Below are 21,153 nucleotides of genomic sequence, written 5' to 3'. Positions count from 1 at the left end.
TGCTCCAATCGATTCTTCTGATCATGTGCTTGTTAAAGTGGACATCTCTCTGGCCATTCTCAGAGAGCCTCCTCAACACCGACGAGTCTGGCATTTCACTCAGGCTGACTGGCACGGTCTGCAAGCAGCCATCAATCATCTGGACTGGTCTCCCATCTCTACTGCCTCTGACATCAATTCTTCCTGGGAATTCTTCCAAAGTAAACTGCTCTCTCTCATGCACAGATTTATCCCATCTCGTCTTCAGTTGTCTTACCCTTCCTCCCGTCCAGGGTACACTGAATCTTGTGGTGAGGAAATTGCCCTGAAACAACTTGCCTTTGCCTCTTGGAAGGCAAATCCAACTGAAGGCAATCTCAGTTCCTTCCACCAAGCTCGGAACAAGTGTGTGTCTACCCTCAGGAGTGCCAGGAAGCACTATCTCTCCACACTCAAGATTGAACTCTCAAACCTGTCTCCTTCCTCCAAATCCTGGTGGCGTCTGGTCAAATCCGTTTCTGGTGTTTGTTCCCCCTCCATCCCCTCCCTTACCTCAAATGGCTACACAGATGACACCGCACGTGACAAAGCCGAATGCCTCAACTCTGTGTTTGCCTCAAAATCTCGTGTCCCAAACCCATCTCTCTCTGTTCCCACCTTTCCCAGTCGAACCCAACTGCTCCTGGACTCTGTGTCCTTCTCTCCTGACAAGGTGGAGAAGTTTTTGCCAAACCTCGACTCCGATTCTGCAACTGGACCAGACGGCATCAGCCCACGGGTCCTAAAATCCTGCTCTGCCGCTCTATCTCACCCTCTCTCTGTTCTTTTCACCCTCTCTTTTGCTCAAGGTCATCTGCCAGCATCTTGGAAATCAGCAAACATTAACGCTTTACACAAAAAAGGTGCAAAAACACATCCTTGTAACTACAGACCAATCAGCCTGCTTCCAATTATCAGCAAAGTCATGGAATCCATCATTGCTTCGGATATCAAATCCTTCCTCTTCTCCAATTGGCTTGATCTCTGATCATCAATTTGGATTCAGACCAGGTCATTCTACTCTGGACATGTCGCTTCTGCTGTCTCAACAATGGATGGAGGTCCTCAATGCCAAACAGGAAATCAGAGCTGTCTCACTTGACATATCACATGCCTTCGATACGGTCTGGCACCCAGCTCTGCTGACCAATCTCTCCTCCCATGGTATCCATCGAAATCTCCACTCATGGCTTGCGGACTTCCTCTCTGGTCTTGGGCAACGTGTGGCCCTGAATGGATTTCTCTCATCTCCCCTTCCTGTTCTGGCTGGAGTTCCCCAAGGTAATGTTCTGGGCCCTGTGCTATTTCTGGTCTTCATCAATGATCTCTCCGACTCTCTGGAAAATCCTCTCTATCTCTTTGCTGATGACTCCACTATCTGCCGCTCCATTCCTCATCCCTCAGATCGGCAGTCTGCAGACTCCTCACTCTCTGCAGACCTGGACAAAATCACAGACTGGTCAAACAAGTGGAACATGTCTTTCAATCCTGACAAATCTCACACTCTTACAATGTCTCTCCGAAAGGACCGATTGGAAAACCCTCCCATCTACTTTCTCAACAATCCTCTCCAAGAAGTTCTGTCCCTCAAGCTTTTGGGTCTCACTATCTGCCATGATCTTTCTTGGGAAAACCACATTAGCAAGCTGGCCTCCAAAGCCAGTCACCGACTGGGCATCCTCCATCGTGCGAAGTCCTTCCTTGGCACACCTGAGCTCCTCACCACATACAAGGCTTTCATCCGCAGCTCAATGGAATAATGTTCCCCCCTCTGGGCTGGTGCTCCTGCCTCACACCTAGCTCGGCTTCACGCTGTTGAAACCAAAGCCTTCAGAATCATTGGAATCTCCTGCGATGAAGTTAACTCCGAGGGCCTTTCACTCACTCACTGCAGGCAGGTTGGTGGTCTTTCTATCTTCTACCGACTCCTCTCCGGACTTGCTCCCCAGCTCTCTCTGTGCTCTGTCCCCCCAATATTCCTTCAGGTCGCACAAGATCTGCCTGCAACCCTCTTATGGTTAAACTGCCAAAATCTAGGCTCTCTGCTCACGTTCACTCTTTCCTTCCCCTTTTCTCCCACCTCTGGAACAAACTCCCCCACTCCCTTCAATCCCACTCCTCCCTCCAGGTCTTTAAAACAGCTGTTCACCACAATCTCTTATCTTCCCCCATCCAAAACCTTGATCTTTTCTACCCCCGCTAACTCACCCCAGATACACTTTTTTTTGGAAATTCCAACTTCTTTCCTGGAAGTCCTTACAGTGTTCATATGTTTTATACCTCTCCCACAACCCCCCAACCCCCCCCCCCCCTTCCAGATTTCTCCCGATGTCCCTGCTCTCAAATGTTGTGTTTGTGTCCTTCCCCCTCTCTCCCCATCTCGGCTACCGCTCCCCTTATTTTTTGTTTTATGTGTCGGATTGACTTTTTGTGTGATTAATTTTAGCTCTTTCATGAGCCTCGATCTTGTATACAAAAAAAAAAAAAAAAAAAAAGAACCATGACAATTACAACGACATATGCGCAGGGTACAGCCTGAAGTACCCCGTGGGGGACCCCACTCCCTCTCGTCAAAACGCAAGGTGGAGAACCCGATCGAAGCAAGGGTGGAAATCACTCCATTTATGACGACGAAACGTCTGATGCCCGAAGTGGAGATCGGTTTCTGAGGTTTGGGACATGGAATGTAGGGACAATGACAGGGAGATCAGGAGAAGTGGTGGAAGTATTGGTCAGAAGAAGAGTGGACATATGTTGTGTGCAAGAGACGAGATGGAAGGGAAGTGGTGTGAGAATGGTGAAGGGTAGGCAGGGACAGAAATACAAGTTTGTGTGGCAAGGGTGCCCGGAGGGCGTGCATGGCGTTGGTGTCCTGTTTTCTGAGGAGTTTGTAGACAGTGTGGTGAGTGTGACTAGAGTGAGTGTTCGGTTGATGATGGTGAAAATGATGATTGGAAAGCTCTTGGTGAACGTCATCTCGGGATATGCTCCGCAAGTTGGTCGGAGCCATGAAGAGAAGGACAAGTTCTGGTGCGCAATGGAGAAGCTGATGGACAATCGTTACGCCTCGGTCCCCCGTCGGGGAAGTGATGTGAGTTGACAAAGTGGAACACGCAGAAAACATGCTATACGATATGATATTTCGCTCACAAGGGTCAGACATACATGGAGGCGGCGATCTTGGATTTTGACGTGGCGACCCAATTTTCAATAGCGTTCTTCCTTATGCCGAGATACACCCACACACCAGAAGGTACTTCGCTTATTTTTCAAGATATTTCGCTCACAAGGTTCAGACATATATATGGTGGCGGCCATCTTGGATTTTGACGTGGCGACCCAATTTACAAAAGCGGTCTTCCTTATGCCGAGATACACCCACACACCAAATTAGAAGTTGGTACTTCGCTTATCTTTCAAGATATTCATCTCACAAGATTCAGACATACATGGCGGCGGCCATCTTGGATTTTGACGTGGCGACCCAATTTTAAACAGCTTTCTTCCATGTGCCTAGATACACCCACACACCAGATTAGAAGTTGGTACTTCGCTTATTTTTCGAGATATTTCGCTCACAAGGTTCAGACATATATATGGTGGCGGCCATCTTGGATTTTGACATGGCGACCCAATTTTCAATAGCGTTCTTCGTTATGGCGAGATACACCCACACACCAAATTAGAAGTTGGTACTTCTCTTATTTTTCAAGATATTCATCTCACAAGGTTCGGACATACATGGCGGCGGCCATCTTGGATTTTGACATGGCGACCCAATTTTCAATAGCGTTCTTCCTTATACCTACATACACCCAAACACCAGATTAGAAGTTGGTACTTCGCTTATTTTTCAAGATATGCAGGTTACAAGGTTCAGACATACATGGCATCAGACATACATGGCGGCGGCCATCTTGGATTTTGACGTGGTTGCACCCACACACCAAATTCGAATGCGGTCCTTCGCTTACACATGCACGCCCGCACACCCGCACGCACGGATGGACAGACGGACGGAGGGGAAAGCCATAGTCTCCCTTTCGCTCCGCTGTGCGGCGGGGGACAAAAATGTGAAAGATGAGGAAGTTGTTGTGGTCGGAGGAGACCTAAATGGACAAGTGGGAAGGAGTACGGATGGTTTTGAGGGAGTTCATGGGGGTTATGGTGTGAGAAATGGATTTTGTGAAAGGATTTTGGAGTTTACTGATGGAGCTGATTTGTTGATTTGTGTTACTCAGTTCCAGAAAGAGGATAATACGCTTGTTACATACACGTCAGGTGGGTCGACGACAACCGTTGACTACCTGATGGTGCGTAGGCGAGATAGGGGGCACCTCCGGGACACAAAGGTGATCCCGGGGGAGGAGGCTGTTTCACAGCACAACTTGATTGTCTGCGACATAAGAGGAAAAGGTGCGAGGAGAGCTCGGCGGGTGAAGTACGAATCGAGAATGAAGGTGTGGAGGTTGAAAGAGGTGACAGTAAGGGAGGCATTAAAAGAGAGGCTGAGTAGGATAGAGGCTGATGTGGTTGAGCTTGAAAGTGGTTGGATGTCAATGAAAGATAGTCTGTTGGGAGCCGTTGGTGAGGTATGTGGATGGACAAAAGGACCACCGAGGCACTCGGAAACATGGTGGAGGGATGCTGAAGTTGGAAAGAGGATTGACGAGAAGAGGAAGAGGTTCAAGGAGTGGCAGAAGGCGAGGGGTACGGGGGCAGAAAAAGCAGAGCATGAAAGTTATAAGGCAGCCAAGAAGGCTGCAAAGAAAGAGGTCGCAAAGGCACAGGAGGCATGTAGAAAAATGCTCGGAGAACGCTTGGATTCGGAAGAGGGTCAGAGAGCGGTATTCAGGATTGCAAAGCAGATAGCGAAAGAAAGGTGTGATGTGATGGGGGTGAGTTGCTTGAAGGATGAAGTGGGACAAATCGTTGTAGACCCAGATGGAATTAAAGGAAGGTGGAAGAGATATATGGAAATGCTGTTGAATGCAGAGAATGAATGGGATGCCAACATAGAAAGTAACCCAGTTATAGGACCAGCAGAGAAGATAACTGAGAAGGAAGTTGAGGAAGCTATAAAAGCAATGAAGAGTAGAAAAGCGGGAGGGCCGACGGGAGTTGTGGGAGATATGTTGAAGGCAGAAGGAAGTTGGGGTGTGAAGAGAATTACAGAGATCTGTAATCTGGTGGTGAAAGACGGCCGCATTCCAGTGGATTGGGAACCGAGTAGCCTCGTCCCTCTATACAAGGGGAAAGGTGACCCTCTGGACTGTGGCTCGTATCGAGCGATAAAGTTATTGGAGCATGGAATGAAGGTATTGGAAAGGGTGTTGGAGAGGACGATAAGGAAGAAAGTGAAGAATGACGAAATGCAGTTTGGATTTATGCCAGGAAGAGGAACGACAGACGCACTTTTTATTGTAAGGCAGTTGCAGGAGAAGTACATGGAGAAGAGGAAGAAGTTGTTTCTTGGGTTTGTTGATCTGGAGAAAGCATTCGATAGGGTTCCACGCAAAGTAGTGACATGGGCATTGAGGAAGTTAGGAGTGGAGGAATGGTTGATCAGAGTAGTGATGGCAATGTACAAAAGAGCGCGCACAGCTGTAAGGACGAAGGTTGGGAACAGTGGTGAGTTTGACGTGAAGGTGGGAGTGCATCAGGGGTTGGTACTAAGTCCACTACTATTTGTAGCTGTGATGGAGGTGCTGACTCAGAACGTAAAGGGGGGTTTCCCGTGGGAGTTGTTGTTTGCAGATGATCTGGTGATGATTGCGGAAAGTATGGATGGACTGAAGGAAAAGATTAACAAGTGGAAGGAATGTATTGAGACAAAAGGTCTGAAGGTGAATATCGGAAAGACGAAGGTGATGGCAAGTGGTAAAGCATGTGGTGAGGTGGAAAGAACTGGGAAGTGGCCGTGTGCTGTGTGCAGGAAGGGTGTCGGAGTGAACTCCATTCAATGTACAATGTGCGCTGAGTGGGTTCATCAAAAATGTAGTGGTCTGAGAGGGTCATTAACCAGTGTGGCAGCTACATTCAAATGTAAGGTGTGCACAGAGGGAGTTGCAGATGGAGGAAATGTTGAGTTGGATCTTGGAGACGGCCTGAAACTGGAAGGTGTGACAACATTTTGCTACCTCGGAGACGTGCTGAATGGAGGTGGATCAGACTCGGCAACGGTTGCTTGAGTGAGATGTGCATGGAAGAAGTTTCGGGAACTGAGTGGCATGCTGATGAGGAGGGGAGTGTCGTTGAAGCTGAAGGGAAAGGTGTATGCTGCATGTGTGAGAAGTGTTATGATTTATGGGAGCGAGACATGGGTAATGAACGTAGAGCAGCAACGAAGGCTGGAAAGGGTGGAAATGCGAATGGTTCGGTGGATGTGTGGAGTATCGTTGAGAGAGAGGAAGACAAATAATGAATTGCGAAAGATGATGGGAATAGAGCCTGTGATTGATGCTGTGAAGAGGAACAGGTTGAGATGGTTTGGTCATGTGTTGAGGAAGGACGAAAGTGACTGGTTGAGAAGAGTGATGGAAATGAATGTAGAAGGAAGTAGAGGACGGGGAAGACAGAGAAAGACTTGGCTAAAGATGGTGGAAGAAGAAATGCGGGTAAGGGGGTTAAACAAGGAGAGATGCAGAAAATAGGGCAAAATGGAGAAGATTGTCATGGGGACCGCAAGGCTAACCCCTGCTCTAGGAGGGAAAATGGCCTTAAAATGCATGTTGTTGTTGTTTGTTTGTATCGTTTTTGCCCCTCTCTCTCTATGGTGAAGAATCACATAAAAATTCTGAGATTCGGATACAGATCTGAACCAAAATCTAAGAATTTCTTCCTTGTCACATTCCCAACTTCCACCAAATTTCCTCCGAATCCGTCCACAATCTTTTTGAGATATCCTATTCACACACAAATGGGGGGGGGGGGGGGGGGGTGGGGGTGAAAATATATAATCCATCAACCTTTGGTGGTGGAGGTAATAATACATTTGTTTTCGTTATGAGGCAGAATTGCAAGTGGTACCTATTGGCTAATATTATAGAGTTTGCCATCAGCGATCTCCGATCACAGCCCTCTATTTTTTGAAAAACGTTTGCTTTTTGTGATCTGTAAATAAGCATCACTTTCATGTATCAATGAGTACGGGGAGGAATGGGACAAAAGGATGGGAAGAAATGAGCAAGAGTGGGAGAGAGTGAAGGGAGGGAGGTAGGGCAGGGGGGTAGGGAGGCCTGCGTGGAGTGGAGGTAGTGGTGGGTCGACGAGTCAGGTGTAAAAGGAGAATATACAAGCAGGAAGGGCGGGGGAGGGGTTGCGTGGAGACAGAGTGGTGTGTGTGTGTGTGTGTGTGTGTGTGTGTGTGTGTGTGTGTGTGTGTGTGTGTGTGTGTGTGTGTGTGTAAGATGGTGACAAGTCATGGTGATGGGTACAACACATCATCACAGGCAGCCCTGCTGATTGATGACCAGGACGTCTAACCCTGCCAGGCATGTAGCGGTCGGAAGCGGGGTCTGGCTTGGTAGTTTGAGTGTGGGATCAATGGAGGAATGAGGAGGGGTTGAGGTGGTGGAGATAATGTAAAGGAGGAGGTTGGAAGTGTCGTGTATGCAGGAGACCAGATGGAAAGGGGACAAGTTGAGGAGGTTGGCAGGAATATACAAGCTGTTGCATGTGGGAGGGGATGGAAGGAGTAATGGCGTGGCAATAATAGTATGGGAAGAGATTAGCAAGCAGGTGATCAGAGTAGAAAGATGGGAGGAATGAATAGTTTGGGCATGGTTGGTAATACATAGGCAATGGTGTGTGTTATGTCGATACGAGTATAGATAAGAAGCAAATCAAAAAAGACGGACGGTACAGCCTCGTGAGCGTGCCAAAGTCTGAAGCCTCGGCCGAGCATCAGGTGTGCTTTAAATCTTCATTTATTTATTTACTAGACATCCTACAGACGTAAATGAACACTCGTTTTACTCTGCCCACGTTGCACATCATGTGCTGCAAATTTCACCTCCCTGCGCCATGTATTTATTGTTATTAAACAAGCGTTACACCTAGGCCCCCATCGGTGAAGTGATGCGAGTTGACAAAGTGGAAGACGCAAGGCGGCCATCTTGGATTTTGACGTGGCGACCCAATTTTCAATAGCATTCTCCCATATGCGTCGATACACCCCACACACCAGATTAGAAGTTAGTAGTTCGTTTATTTTTCAAGATATTTCGCTCACAAGGTTCAGACATATATATATATGGTGACGGCCATCTTGGATTTTGACATGGCGACCCAATTTTCAACAGCGTTCTTCCTTATGCCTAGATACACCCACACACCAGATTAGAAGTTGGTACTTCGCTTATTTTTCAAGATATTTCGCTCACAAGGTTCAGACATAATGTATATATGGCGGCGGACATCTTGGATTTTGACGTGGCGACCCAATTTTCAATAGCGTTCTTCTTTATGCCTAGATACACCCCACACACCAGATTAGAAGTTGGTACTTCGCTTATTTTTCAAGATATTTCGCTCACAAGGTTCAGACATATATATGGTGGCGGCCATCTTGGATTTTGACATGGCGACCCAATTTTCAACAGCGTTCTTCCTTATGCCTACATACACCCCACACACCAGATTAGAAGTTGGTACTTCGCTTATTTTTCAAGATATTCCGCTCACAAGGTTCAGACATACATGGCGGTGGCCATCTTGGATTTTGACGTGGGTTGCACCCACACACCAAATTTGAATGCGGTCCTTCGCTTACGCACGCACGTACGCACGTATGCACGCACGCACGCCCGCCCTTGAGGCTCTGTTTGCAAGTCACCATCTAATTTACAATTCCAATAGAAGAGATGCAATTACTCTTTCATGGAAAGAGTTTTTATCCTCAAAAATAGACCATAGTGAACACACAGTCTGGTTAAAATTTTTGGCCTTTAAACCCCGACTCAAATCGTCTTATGAGGGGGGGACAGACAAATACACTGTGCTGTATACAGGTAGATATGGGCCATAACTGTGAAATATTGAGGCAGAGAAGCATGAGTTCAGGGACACACTGGAGAGGATGATGGGAATGGTTGAGCTGGAGGTGATGCTGTGCATTGCGGGACACTGCAACGCCCATGTGGGAGTAGCGGAACAGGGTGAAGAGGAACATGTTGGTAAATTTGGTTGGGGAATGAGGAAGAGAGAGGGCTGAGCGCTGGTAGCAAGGAATGGGATGGCTATATCTGGTTCATTTTTTTCAAAAGAGGAACGGTCATTAAATTACTTATAGGAGTGGAGAGCATAGAACGGAATTGGATTTGTTGGTCGTGAGGAAGCAACAGCTGTGGAGGACCAAGGACTGTCGGGCGGTGATGGGAGAACATGTCAGCACCCAGTACAAGCCTGTGCTGTTTGTTCTACTTGTGAAGAAAATGAGGGAAGGTAAAAGCAGGGGTCGGAAGATCGGAGGAAGCAGCAAATATGGTGTACGGAGTAGTATGGTGTGCAATTAGTAGTATGGTGGACGGAGGAAGTAGCGAAGGAAGTAGGCAAGGAGGAGGTTTGGAAGTGGATAGAGAACATCAAGGATAGAGGAGTCAACCAGATGCAAGGTTACTGCACCTGTATGGGCAAAATAAGAAAGCAGATGTGTGCAAAAAGGTGGAAGAGGATGGTGGGAAGAGAACGATTTACAATTAGCTCATGACAAGGATGGGGATAGCAAGGACATGAAGAGTGGGGGGGGGGGGGGGGGGGAGGAGGGAGAGGAGTAAGAGAGGGGGTGGTGACAGGGGCAGTATTGAAGTAAAGTTACAGTTGGGATATTTCAAGGACCTGTTGAATTTAATATGAATTGCTAGCTGGAGCTTTCATGTAATGCATAGGGGAAAATGGAGTTAGTGGAGATCACGGAGGAAAATGTGCAGACAGCATTAAAGAGGATGAAGGGAAGATCACCAGGCATTGATGAGGTTCGTACAGAGAGGTTAATTACAGCGGGAGAAGTCAGAGTCAGTTGGACAAAGGTTGTTGAATGTATGTAGGAACGAGGGTTTGATTCGAGAGAATTGAAGGATAGGGATAATTGTGCCAATATGGAAGAGGAAGGGCAATGCTCAAGATCCAGAGAAGTGCAGGGGCATTACGCTCCTTAGTCGTGGTGATTGAGATCGGCGAGAAGCAACAGGGGTTTAGAAAGGGTTGGGGCACGAAGGACGGATGTTCACGCTGAAACAGCTGGTGGAGAAGATTAAGGTGCAAGGTGAAATGGCATTGGGATTTGTGGACCTCGAGCAGGCTTGTGACACTTCCAAGCAAGATGGTGATTGCGACAATGAGATGGATGGGAGTGCTGGAAGCAGAAGTTATGTTGGTGGAAGAGATGTACAAGGGAATGAAGGGAAGAGTTTTGGTTGCTCCTGGGATGTCGGAGCAGTTCAATGTGAACATCTGTTAGAGGCAATGAAGTTCTGTCAGCCCACTCCTGTTTATCATGGTGTTGGAGCTGGTAAGCAGGAAGATAAAAATGAAACGTATTCTGGGGAGAATGTTATATGTGGACGATCTGGCTGTTGTGGCAGGGAGCAAGCAGGAGATGCAGGAAGTACTTGGGGTGTGGAAGGAGGCATTCGGGAAACATGGACTCAAGCCAAGTATGGAAAAGATTGAGGTGATATGGGTCGGGCATCAGAGAAAATAAATAAGGTTAGAGGGGAAAGAGATCATACGGAGAAATAGGTCCGAGTATGTTGAGGAAACAGTGACCAGGGATGGTAGATTAGAGGCACAGGTGTGGAGGAGGATGCAGGTTGATGCACATGCATGGATGATGGCAGAGGGATTAATGGCAGACAGACAAATATCAAGGAAATTGAAAAGGCAAGCTCTGGTGTCTTGTGTAATGCTGGCCTACCTTTACGGTGTGACGGATACGGTGGCACAGAAAGAGAGACAACAATCTGTTGCAAATCCACGGGAGAAACTGGATCAGAAGGATTGCGTGAGTGAAGAAGGTGGATACAAAGAGAATGTATGAACTGAGGGAGGAGATTGGTACGCGGAGTGGGGGCGAGGGTGGAATGAGGGGGGGGGGGGGGGAAGTCATGATGTCTTTGAATAACTAAATATAAACATACAGTATATGATTGATAAAGAAAATATCCATTTTGAGTGGCTTTGGATGCTTATTTCTATCACATTTGAAAGTTAATTGTGGCCGTTATATTGATCACTGGTGCATAATTTTGATACCATTACGAGGGATTTCACATCCCTACTAACAAGATACAAAGCTTTGGTGAAAATACTTGTATACATTCTTTATACACCATAAACTGACACCCAATACATTTTGGGTGAAAAATCTGGCAACCGGCGACCTTAGGGGTAGGGTCGTAGACCAAGTGATAAAACAGAGAAAGTAAAGAGCTGCACACATCTTCCATCTCCAGGGACCCTAGCATTGCTAAAAATAAAAATTGGTTTTGCTGTCTGATACTGACCAACCCCATTTGGCTCATAGCACCAACTAGAATGGCACTCGGTGGAGGGCACACCTCCGCCAGGCTGAACAGTTTACGTTTTGTATCCCACTGATAGGCCGGATTTGGATTAAGGTCTGAACCAAAATCGAATCGGCTTGTTCTTGTCACCTACTCAACTCATCCACCAAGTTTTGCCATAACCCATCCACAACTTTTTGAAACATCATGGCATATATCATTTATAGCCCCATCACTCAAGAATGGAAAGAAGAATGGAAAGAAGAATGGAAAGAAGAAAAGAAGAATCCTCAAGATGGGAAGAATCACTTAAAATTTTAAAACTCGTATCCGGATCTGGATCTTCACCAAAATCGAATTGAGTCTTCCTTGTCACACAACCAACCTGTCCACCAAGTTTCGTCCAATTCCATCCACAACTCTTTGAGATATCGTGCTTTTTTTTTTCTTTTTTTGTATACTGAATCGAGGCTCGTGAAAGAGCTAACATTTACTTCACAAACAAATCAACCAGACAAACAAGATATATAAAAAGAGGGAGCGGAAAACAAGATGGGGAGAGAAGGGGAAGCACACAAATACAACATTTGAGAGCAGGGAGATGTGTGGAAGGGAGAGGGCTTGGGGGGAGGAGGCGTGGGAAGGGGGGGGGGGGGGGGGGGGAGGGAAAAGTATAAAACACAGGGACAACAAGGACTTCCAGGACAGAAGTTGGTATTTCAAAAAAGTAGAATTGGGGTGAAATTAGCTGGGGTAGAAAAAATCAAGGTTTTGGATGGGGGAAGATAAGAGATGGTGGTGAACAGCTGTTTTAAAGACCTGGAGGGTGGAGTGGGATTGAAGAGAGTGAGGGAGTTTGTTCCAGAGGCGGGAGAAAAGAGGAATGAAGGAGTGAAAGTGAGCAGAGAGTCTTGATTTTGGCAGTTTGACCATAAGAGGGTTGCAGGCAGATCTTGTGCGACCTGTAGGAATATTTGCGGGACAGAGCACCGAGAGAGATGGGGGAACAAGGCCAGAGAGGAGTCGGTAGTAGACGGAAAGACCACCAACCTGCCTGCGGTGAGTGAGTGAGAGGCCCTTGGAGTTAGCTTCATCACTTAAAAATTATCTGATGTGGATGCAGATCCGGATCTTCACAAAGGTTGAATCATTTCGTCCGTGTGACATACCCAACCTTTCCACCAAATTTCATCCAAATCCTGCGACAATGTTTTGATATTCTGTTCACAGACAGACAAACGAAGACACGACACTTGCAAAATCCATCTGTCCTCCCCCCCCTCCCACCACCGTTGCCATGGATACATCAAACTGTCCATTTCATTCGATTAAAATTGACGATATTAATCAAAGCTCAGGTCAAATGGATTTTAAATGATTCTTTTTCAGATGAAAATTGATGATTTTATAAGTTTGACCTTGAGTTGACCTTTTGACCTCAAAAATAGTTGGGTTTACTTAATTACTTTTCTTGACCTTTTGCAGATCAATGTTCGAGTCACGAATCTCTCGTTGAAAGATCGGATAGAGCTAGTATTATGGTATCGGGGCGGAAGCCGACGAGATGTGGCAGCATGATTCAAAGGGACACATCCAGATGGTCCGGTCACACACAGTGCCAAAGTTGGGGCAAAGACTCAGAGAGGCTGGTAGATACATGGATAAACCATGCTCTGGACGACCGCACACATCCACCGATGGTCCCACTTCCGAATACGTGTTAGGTGCATTTGACAGGAGCCCTTTGAAGAGTACTCGTAGAATGTCAAGTGAAACAGGAATCAGCCGAAGCAGTATTGTTCGTATCCTCCATCAAAACAAGTGGCACTCGTACAAACTTCAAATGCTTTAACACCCGTCAGAAGATGATCCTGACCATCAAATTCAGTTTTGTGAATGGGCGACTCAGAGGATTGCAGAAGACAATCATTCGCATCAGGAATACTGTTCTCCGATGAAGCAAACTTTATGTGCATGGTGACGTGAACCGTCAGAACTACCGTTATTGGTGTGACACAAATCCTGACTGGACAAGCGCCACCAAGAAGCAAGGTGGTGGTAAAGTCATGGTGTGGTGTGGAATATGGGGTACACGGATTGTTGGGCCGGTGTTTATTGAGGGGACTTTGAATGGTGACAAATACCTAAACATGCTTCAGGAAATTGTTAAGCCCTCGATAATGACGGAAGAAGGTGTTTTTCCCACATACTTTCAGCAGGATGGAGCGCCGGCTCATTGCTCTACAAATGTCCGAGTATGGCTAGATACCCAATTTCCAGGGCGCTGGATTGGATGCCGTGGCCTAGTAAAGTGGCTTCCCCGGTCCCCAGACGTTTCAGCGCTGGATCTTTACTTTTGGGGACGCATCAAAGCCATAGTGTACGTTGTGAAGATTCGGGACACAGATCATTTGAAGCAACGTATTGGTATTGCCGACGCATGTGCTCAAATTCAGCCCGATGTTCTTGAGTGATCGTAGACTGGAACAAGCGAGTCCAAAAACGTCTGAACTTAGGACAACATATTGAACACATATTATAAGATAAGAATATATTCTGAATATAATCTTCAATTAAAGGTTTTTTTTGTAAATATTGTAAAAGTAATTATTACCTCTGCCACCAAAGGTTATGTTATGTTTACTCCCACCAGGGAGTAATGAAATTCGATCGTGTCCGTCTGTGTGTGTGTGTGTGTGTGTGTGTGTGTGTGTGTGTGTGTGTGTGTGTGTGTGTGTGTGTGTGTGTGTGTGTGTGTGTGTGTGTGTGTGTGTGTGTGTGTGTGTGTGTGTTCGTGAACAAGATATCTGGAAAAGTTCTGAACGGATTTGGATGAAAGTTGGTGGGATGATTGCCCTAGGGATAAGGAAGAATTGATTCGTTTTTGGTGAAGCTCAGGATATTATTCCCGATCCAGGATTTTTTACCATTGGAAGATCGGGCTCAGCAGCGGCCACCCACGGCGGGAGTATGCGCTCTACTGAGTGGCGTTCTCGTTGGTGGTTATGTTTTCACCCCTGTCTGTTTGTTTGTTTGTGAACAAAATATCTCAAAAAGTTGTGGATGGATTCGGATGAAATTTGGCAGAGATGTAGCGTATGAGACAAGGCCAAATGATTAGATTTTGGTGAAGATCCAGATTCGGATCCGCCTATTAGAATTTTAAAAAAGTGATTCTTCACCATTGGGAGATAAGGCCAAAAACGATACATAGCAGGATATCTCAAAAAGTTATAGACGGATTTGGACGAAACCTGGTGTACCGGTTGGGTGTCTGACAAGGACAAATAGATTAGATTTTGGTGAATATCTGAATAGGGATTCGGATATGAGAATTATTTAATTTTTTTAAGTGATTCTACACCATTGGGAGATAGGGCCAAAAAAAACATACATTGTGGGATATCTCAAAAAGTTATGGATGGATTTTGACGAAACTTGGTGGACAGGTTGTGTGTGTGACAAGGAAGAATCGATTCAATTTTAGTGGAGACCTGAATATGGATTCGGATATGAGAATTATTTAATTTTTTAAGTGTTTCTTCACCATTAAGTGATATGGCCAACCAGGCGGAGGCATGCGCTCTACTGAGTGCCGTTCTCGTTCCCCATGTTTCCTGACTTACCGAGTCAGATTTGTGTGAGCAAATTGTTTACATGCTTGCCAATCGACTTCATGTCCGAAGTTTGGACAATACATCACTCACGTTAAGAACCTTGACAAGTTTATATCCATTTGTCGATTCTCCCTTTTTTGTTCGTTTTAGCCAATTTTAAAAGTACGTTCTTGTCTGGCATTCCTTTCAACATCTGATCGACCTCTCCCATGCTTGGATAATTTCACATGAAAAAAAAAAGTATTTTTAAAAAAAAAACTTTTAGTGACGAGCATTTTTAATTTCACATGTTTATTGTGTGTGGGCCATCTAACTCTGCAGCCCAGCCCAGCGAGAATGGAAAATGAGTTATACACCGCCTCAAATCCAAACTCGTGAAAGTCCACGTCCAAACGACCTCTCTCCCCCATACTTACATGATTTCTCATAAGAACGCAAGATGTATTCAAAACAATTTACCTTTTTGTGACAAATAGTTTTAATTTTACATCCTTTTACTTTTAGTGACAAGTCGTTTATTTTACGTTTCTTTATTTAAAATTATTCAACCAACCCTCGGAAATGTCAATGTTGCCTTTTTTTTTTTTTTTTTTACCTTTGGTCACTTCGCTCCACTCTTCCATGAGCCTCGATCTTGTACAAATAAATTAAATAACCAATCTCTTCAATCCCATTGGGCAGAAACCAATTCGGATCTCGTAAATCGTTATCTATAAAAGCAGCACTGACCAAGAATCCAAGATACACAAAATCAAATATTTACCTGAGCAGCAATGGAGCCGGCGAGCGATTTCCTTTCCCCAGTTACAGAACAAGGAGCATTGACATCACTGCGCCTCAAATTTATTGAGCCGTTCCTTGTTCAAGTTAAAGGTCGTTAGAAGGAATCTTCTTCTTTATAAACCCTGACCAACGTTTGCACCAACAACGTTTGCATGTTTGAAATTCAAACTCAAGACCAACGAACCCACTGCACATGGCGAGCAGGGGAAAGCGATATATTCCGGTAATAATCCCATCATTCCTCGCTTTATTTTATTACATAACATTCATGGATCTTTGGCTGTCAAAGTTCAAAGAACCAACAACTTGTGAGTTATTTCAATTTAAATACTATATTTACGCAGGATGTTTGATGGTCACCGGCCTTTGAACATACACCGCCATAAATTCTCTTCAATACTACGGACGTGATTGAAGACTTTCACTTCAGAAATAAGAATTATAGCTACGACTACGAAGTTGCTACAAGAATAATAACAAAGGATGAATATTACATCGGAATTAATGGGCAGAATATGCAGGAGCTACCGCCTCTTTAACATTGTAAATGTCAAGCTTTGTCACAGACTTGAAGGTTTGCCATCCTCGCTACTTATAAACCATATGTCCATATGTCGCGTCGAAGTCTTGTCTATATAATACATTTCGCATATGGGCATGACGTCAGCCTTGCGTCACTTTTAGGTTAAAAAGAGCCCCAAAAAAAAATAAAAAAATAAATAGGCCTATATATTGTTGCGGTTTTGTAAATAAAGGCAACCCCCCCTATAGTTAGTTGCACCACAACATGTAGCCTCGCTTAGTTAGTTATTTCTTATTAAATGTGAAGTATAGTCTCCTTCCCAGTGTTAATGTGCGTTGAGGCAAGTAGAGTAAGGGTAGGCCTCATTGAAGCCTGGAATGCCATGTCATGGGCCTAGGACAAGTCTAGCAGGCCCGAGGGAGGAGCTGGAGGGCGTGGCTGGTAAGCAGCGAACAGCCAATAGGAGCTAAAGGGAGTGGCCAGTAAGTAACAGCCAATGAGAGCTAAAGGGAGTGGCCAATAACGGCGGCCAATGAGAGCTAAAGGGAGTGACTAATAAGGGACTGTCACGACACGTGACCCCCGGCGGCCAGTGGAGGCCCGTGGAACATTCTAGTGGGGCTCCGGGGGCTATAAAACCCGGCCCGGACCCCCAAACTCTCTCTTTGGCTCTGGATTCGCTCTCTGGTCTCTCTCTGATAGGCTGAACGCTCTCTCTGGCCTGGGACTCTGAACGCGCTCTCTGCCCTGATGACCTCTGCCTGGACTCCCTGCACGTGCGCTCTGCCTTGCTGACCTTGGGAAACGCTCCTCGGATTCCTGTTACGTGCACGACTGTGATCGACGTCCCTGCCGCGAACATCCTTGGGGGAATCCGCCAAACGAGCCGTCCAGGCGAACTGCACCAAGCGGCCGCGCTTTGGGCGCATTCCCCTCTTCCTCCCCTTCCCTGAACGAGTCTGAGGGCCCTTGTCCGGGAACGTAAGTAAGGCCGTTAAGGTTCTCCACTGTCCCTTTTCTATAACTATTGTACATTTGTGAATAAATCCTGTGGTTTGTTTCCAACCCGGCCGTCTTCGTCCTTTCACCATTGGCCTAGCATTACACGAGTTAAAACCGCTCGATCGGGTTCATAGTGTTAATGGCACGAGTTACGCGACGCACAACCGCTAGGGCGTTAAAGACCAGCGTGACTCGTGCGAGGTTCAGACCCCGTTCTCACGGCTGCGTGTGTCGAAGGTACTCGGGTCGTGACCGTTAACCCTTCGACGCGTTAGCTGCGGGCTCAGCGACTGGAATTGCCCACCAATCCGTCCACCACACGAGTATAGTGTGGGGGCGGCCTCGTGGACTCGAAGCTCGAGAGGGAGCAGGGTTTAACCCCCCCCCCCCCTCCCCCCCCCCCCCCCCCCCTCAGGACGTCGACGAGCTCGAGATCCGCAACAAATTGGTGTCCGGGAGTGGGATATTTGGACCTGGAGTGCGCTTCACGCGTACAAAATTGTGTAAAACCCAAAAAAAATTGAGTTCGTGCAATGGCTGGCCAAGACAACCAAGTGCCGGTGGGAGTAGGAAATATGGAAGAATTAATCACCCAGGACCAGCAGGAAGAGTTGGTAGAAGGGGAAGTTGATGAGGGTGTGGCAGGAGGAAGTGGAGAAGAGAGCGGCGCCTCGCACATGGCGGCGGAAGCCGAGCCCGCTGTGCAAGCAGGTTTTGATATGCAGTTATTCATGACTCAAATCAGGGCATACATGGTCGTCGAATGAAAAAATGGTCGAGGTGAGTGAAAAAATGGTCGAGATGAGTGAAAAAATGGACGCCGAAATATTCGAATCCAGGTGCAACAGGGACACAATGAGGGAGGACATTGGGCGTAAGCCGAGCGAAGAGGCAGCAGTGGTACGCGATGAGGTGAAGCGGTACGAGGAGCGCGTGGTGAGGGGGTTAAAGCGCAGCACGGCCAAACTGACTGGGGCTATGAGAGTAGCGACGCGGGAGGCAGAGGAACCGACGAGGGTCGAGTTGGAAGAGAAAATTTTAGGGGCGCAACGGGAAATAGAGGTGGAACAGAAGCTGGAGGAGGTAACCCTGGAAAAGGAAGAAATGATTGGAATTGAAAAGACGGAAGGAGAGACAGGGAGTGAATCGGGGGAGGAGGTTATGGAGCATGTACAAAGTTTGTGTTCGTACCGGGATGCCGTGCTTGCTGACCAAATAAAAAGTTTGCAGGTGCTGGCGGAGATGCGGGGGAAGGAGAGCCCCGAGGTGAGTTGCAATGGCGGGAATGTGTTTGGTGCGAACGGGTGCTCGGCGAACTTGGGGGTCGGGCGAGACCCGGGCGTTCGTGAAGGGCCCGTGGAGAGAGAGAGAGCGTACCGGAGTGTGAGAGTGAGTGCGTACCGGAGTGTGAGAGAGAGTGCGTACCGGAATGCGTGGAATGGAGCAGGGCTTAACCCCCCCTCAGTACGTCGACGAGCTCGAGATCCGCAACAATATGTTTGTGCCTGCTTGCAACATTAGTGAGAAATTTCTGAGGTTAACACAGAGACTCAATAGAATCGATCAGTGGCCTATCACAGCGTCAGCGATGAGGTCCTTGGGTTCGAATCCTGTGTTGTTAATCTTCTTTTCTTTTTTTTGAACAGCCTCATATTGAGGTTGAACAATCCGTGACCCAGTGACGAATCGGCTCGTTTTGATATAACCATAGCAGAGGCTATCATGGATAACAGGTGTCGAGTTAATTAATTAAAAAGAGCATTCAATGTGTCTTTCCCAATTGTGCTGTTCATCATCAAATATCAAAAGCATAGGCGTTAAAGGTCTTCCGGCCTTGGCCTTCAGACAAATTTACCCAGGTTTCTTAATACAGTAATCGTTTTCATAATAATAATAATAGTAATGTAATTAATTTAATCGTAACACTGCAATCCCTTGGTCATGACTGGAACGTTACTAGAATGAAGCAGTGCATGGTTCATTGTTGAAGTGGACAACATAGAACAAGAACGACATTCTTCGACGTCACATCGATCAATATGACTCCGCCCACATTATTACATCATTATACATACTTGTACCGAGTTTGATTTAAATCCATTCAGCTGTTCTCAAGTGTCACATTTTTACCTGACCCATGGCCACCAAAATCACCTCACTCCTCACCTTTGATGCCAAAATGTAATCAGTTTATCTTTAGAAGAAGAAAGAAGAACCACCTTTAGAGGCCATTTTTCCCCACAGAGCAGGCAGGAGTTGGCCTTTTTCGGGCACAGTGGTCCCCTCTTTGAAGCAATGTTTTATGGCCGGATGCCCTTCCTGACATCAACCCTGTTAGTCGCCTTTTGCGACACACACGGAATGACCAGTGAGCTGGTACTCAATTTGCACGACCTCGGAAGGATGACAGGCTGAGTCAACCCCCCTGGTGTTAACTCGGTGATTAGCCCGGGATTCGAACCCAGGATCCTAGGATCCCAAGCCGACACCCTAACCGCGAAACCAACACCAGGCTCAATCAGTTCAGTTCATCTTTGCGTCATAATATATATTTTATACCAACTTTGGGCAAATTCCCGGGGTGTACCCTGGTTTAGAATAGGTACACCGTATCCCTGCGTGTCGTAAGAGGCGACTAAGAGGGTTGGCGTCAGGAAGGCCATTCGGCCATAAAAACATTGCCTCAAAAAGAGAACCATGACAATTACAACTACATATGGGCAGGGTACAGCCCGAAGTGGAGATCGGTTTCTGAGGTTTCTGACATGGAATGTAGGGACAATGACAGGGAGATCAGGAGATGTGGTGGAAGTATTGGTCAGAAGAAGAGTAGACATATGTTGTGTGCAGGAGACGAGATGGAAGGGAAGTGGTGTGAGAATAGTGAAGGGTAGGCAGGGACAGAAATACAAGTTTGTGTGGCAAGGGTGCCCGGAGAGCATGGATGGTGATGGTGTCCTGTTTTCTGAGGAGTTTGTAGACAGTGTGGTGAGTGACTGGAGTGAGGGAAAGGTTGATGATGGTGAAAATGATGATTGGAAAGCTCTTGGTGAACGTCATCTCGGGATATGCTCCGCAGGTTGGTCAGAGCGATGAAGAGAAGGACAAGTTCTGGTGTGCGATAGAGAAGCTGATGGAAAACGTGAAAGTTACACGTCATTGTTACATGTTACATTACATGTTACATGTTACAAAAACTTGTTACATACACGTCAGGTGGGTCGACGACAACCGTTGACTACCTGACGGTGCGTAGGCGAGATAGGGGGCACCTCCGGGACACAAAGATGATCCTGGGGGAGGAGGCTGTTTCACAGCACCACTTGGTTGTCTGCGACATAGGGTGAAAGGTGCGAGAAGAGCTCGGCGGGTGAAGTACCAACCAAGAATGAAGGTGTGGAGGTTGAAAGAGGTGACAGTAAGGGAGGCATTAAAAGAGAGGCTGAGTAGGGTAGAGGATGATGTGGTTGAGCTTGAAAGTGGTTGGATGTCAATGAAAGATAGTCTGTTGGGAGCTGTTGGTGAGGTATGTGGATGGACAAAAGGACCACCGAGGCACTCGGAAACATGGTGGTGGGATGATGAAGTTGGAAAGAGGATTGACGAGAAGAGGAAGAAGTTTAAGGAGTGGCAGAAGGCGAAGGGTATGGGAGCAGAAAAAGCAGAGCATGAAAGTTATAAGGCTGCAAAGAAAGAGGTAGCAAAG

General features: G+C 46.6%; 1 protein-coding gene across 4 annotated transcripts in view; it reads right to left on the bottom strand.

The window, feature by feature from the left end:
- The window catches only part of LOC137435104 (brain mitochondrial carrier protein 1), a 69,918-nt gene that overhangs the window by 46,393 nt on the left and 2,372 nt on the right, over positions 1-21,153 (bottom strand). The window contains exons 1-2 of one of the 4 annotated variants that reach the window (XM_068128573.2): positions 15,903-16,150; positions 10,934-11,057 (exon numbers count right to left, since the gene is read on the bottom strand). The exons of 1 other annotated variant lie outside the window; for it this stretch is intronic. The gene's annotated coding sequence lies outside the window, so the exon portion shown is untranslated. Of the gene's footprint in view, positions 1-10,933; positions 11,058-15,902; positions 16,167-21,153 lie in introns of those variants that run through there. 2 more of the 4 variants (XR_010986000.2, XM_068128572.2) reach the window with 2 other exon arrangements.

Source organism: Myxine glutinosa, chromosome 9, assembly GCF_964187855.1.
Source record: "Myxine glutinosa chromosome 9, kmMyxGlut1.1, whole genome shotgun sequence".
NCBI classification, from domain to species: Eukaryota; Metazoa; Chordata; class Myxini; order Myxiniformes; family Myxinidae; genus Myxine; species Myxine glutinosa.
Note: the sequence above shows the minus strand (reverse complement) of the source record. Positions and strands in the feature narration are given on the sequence as shown.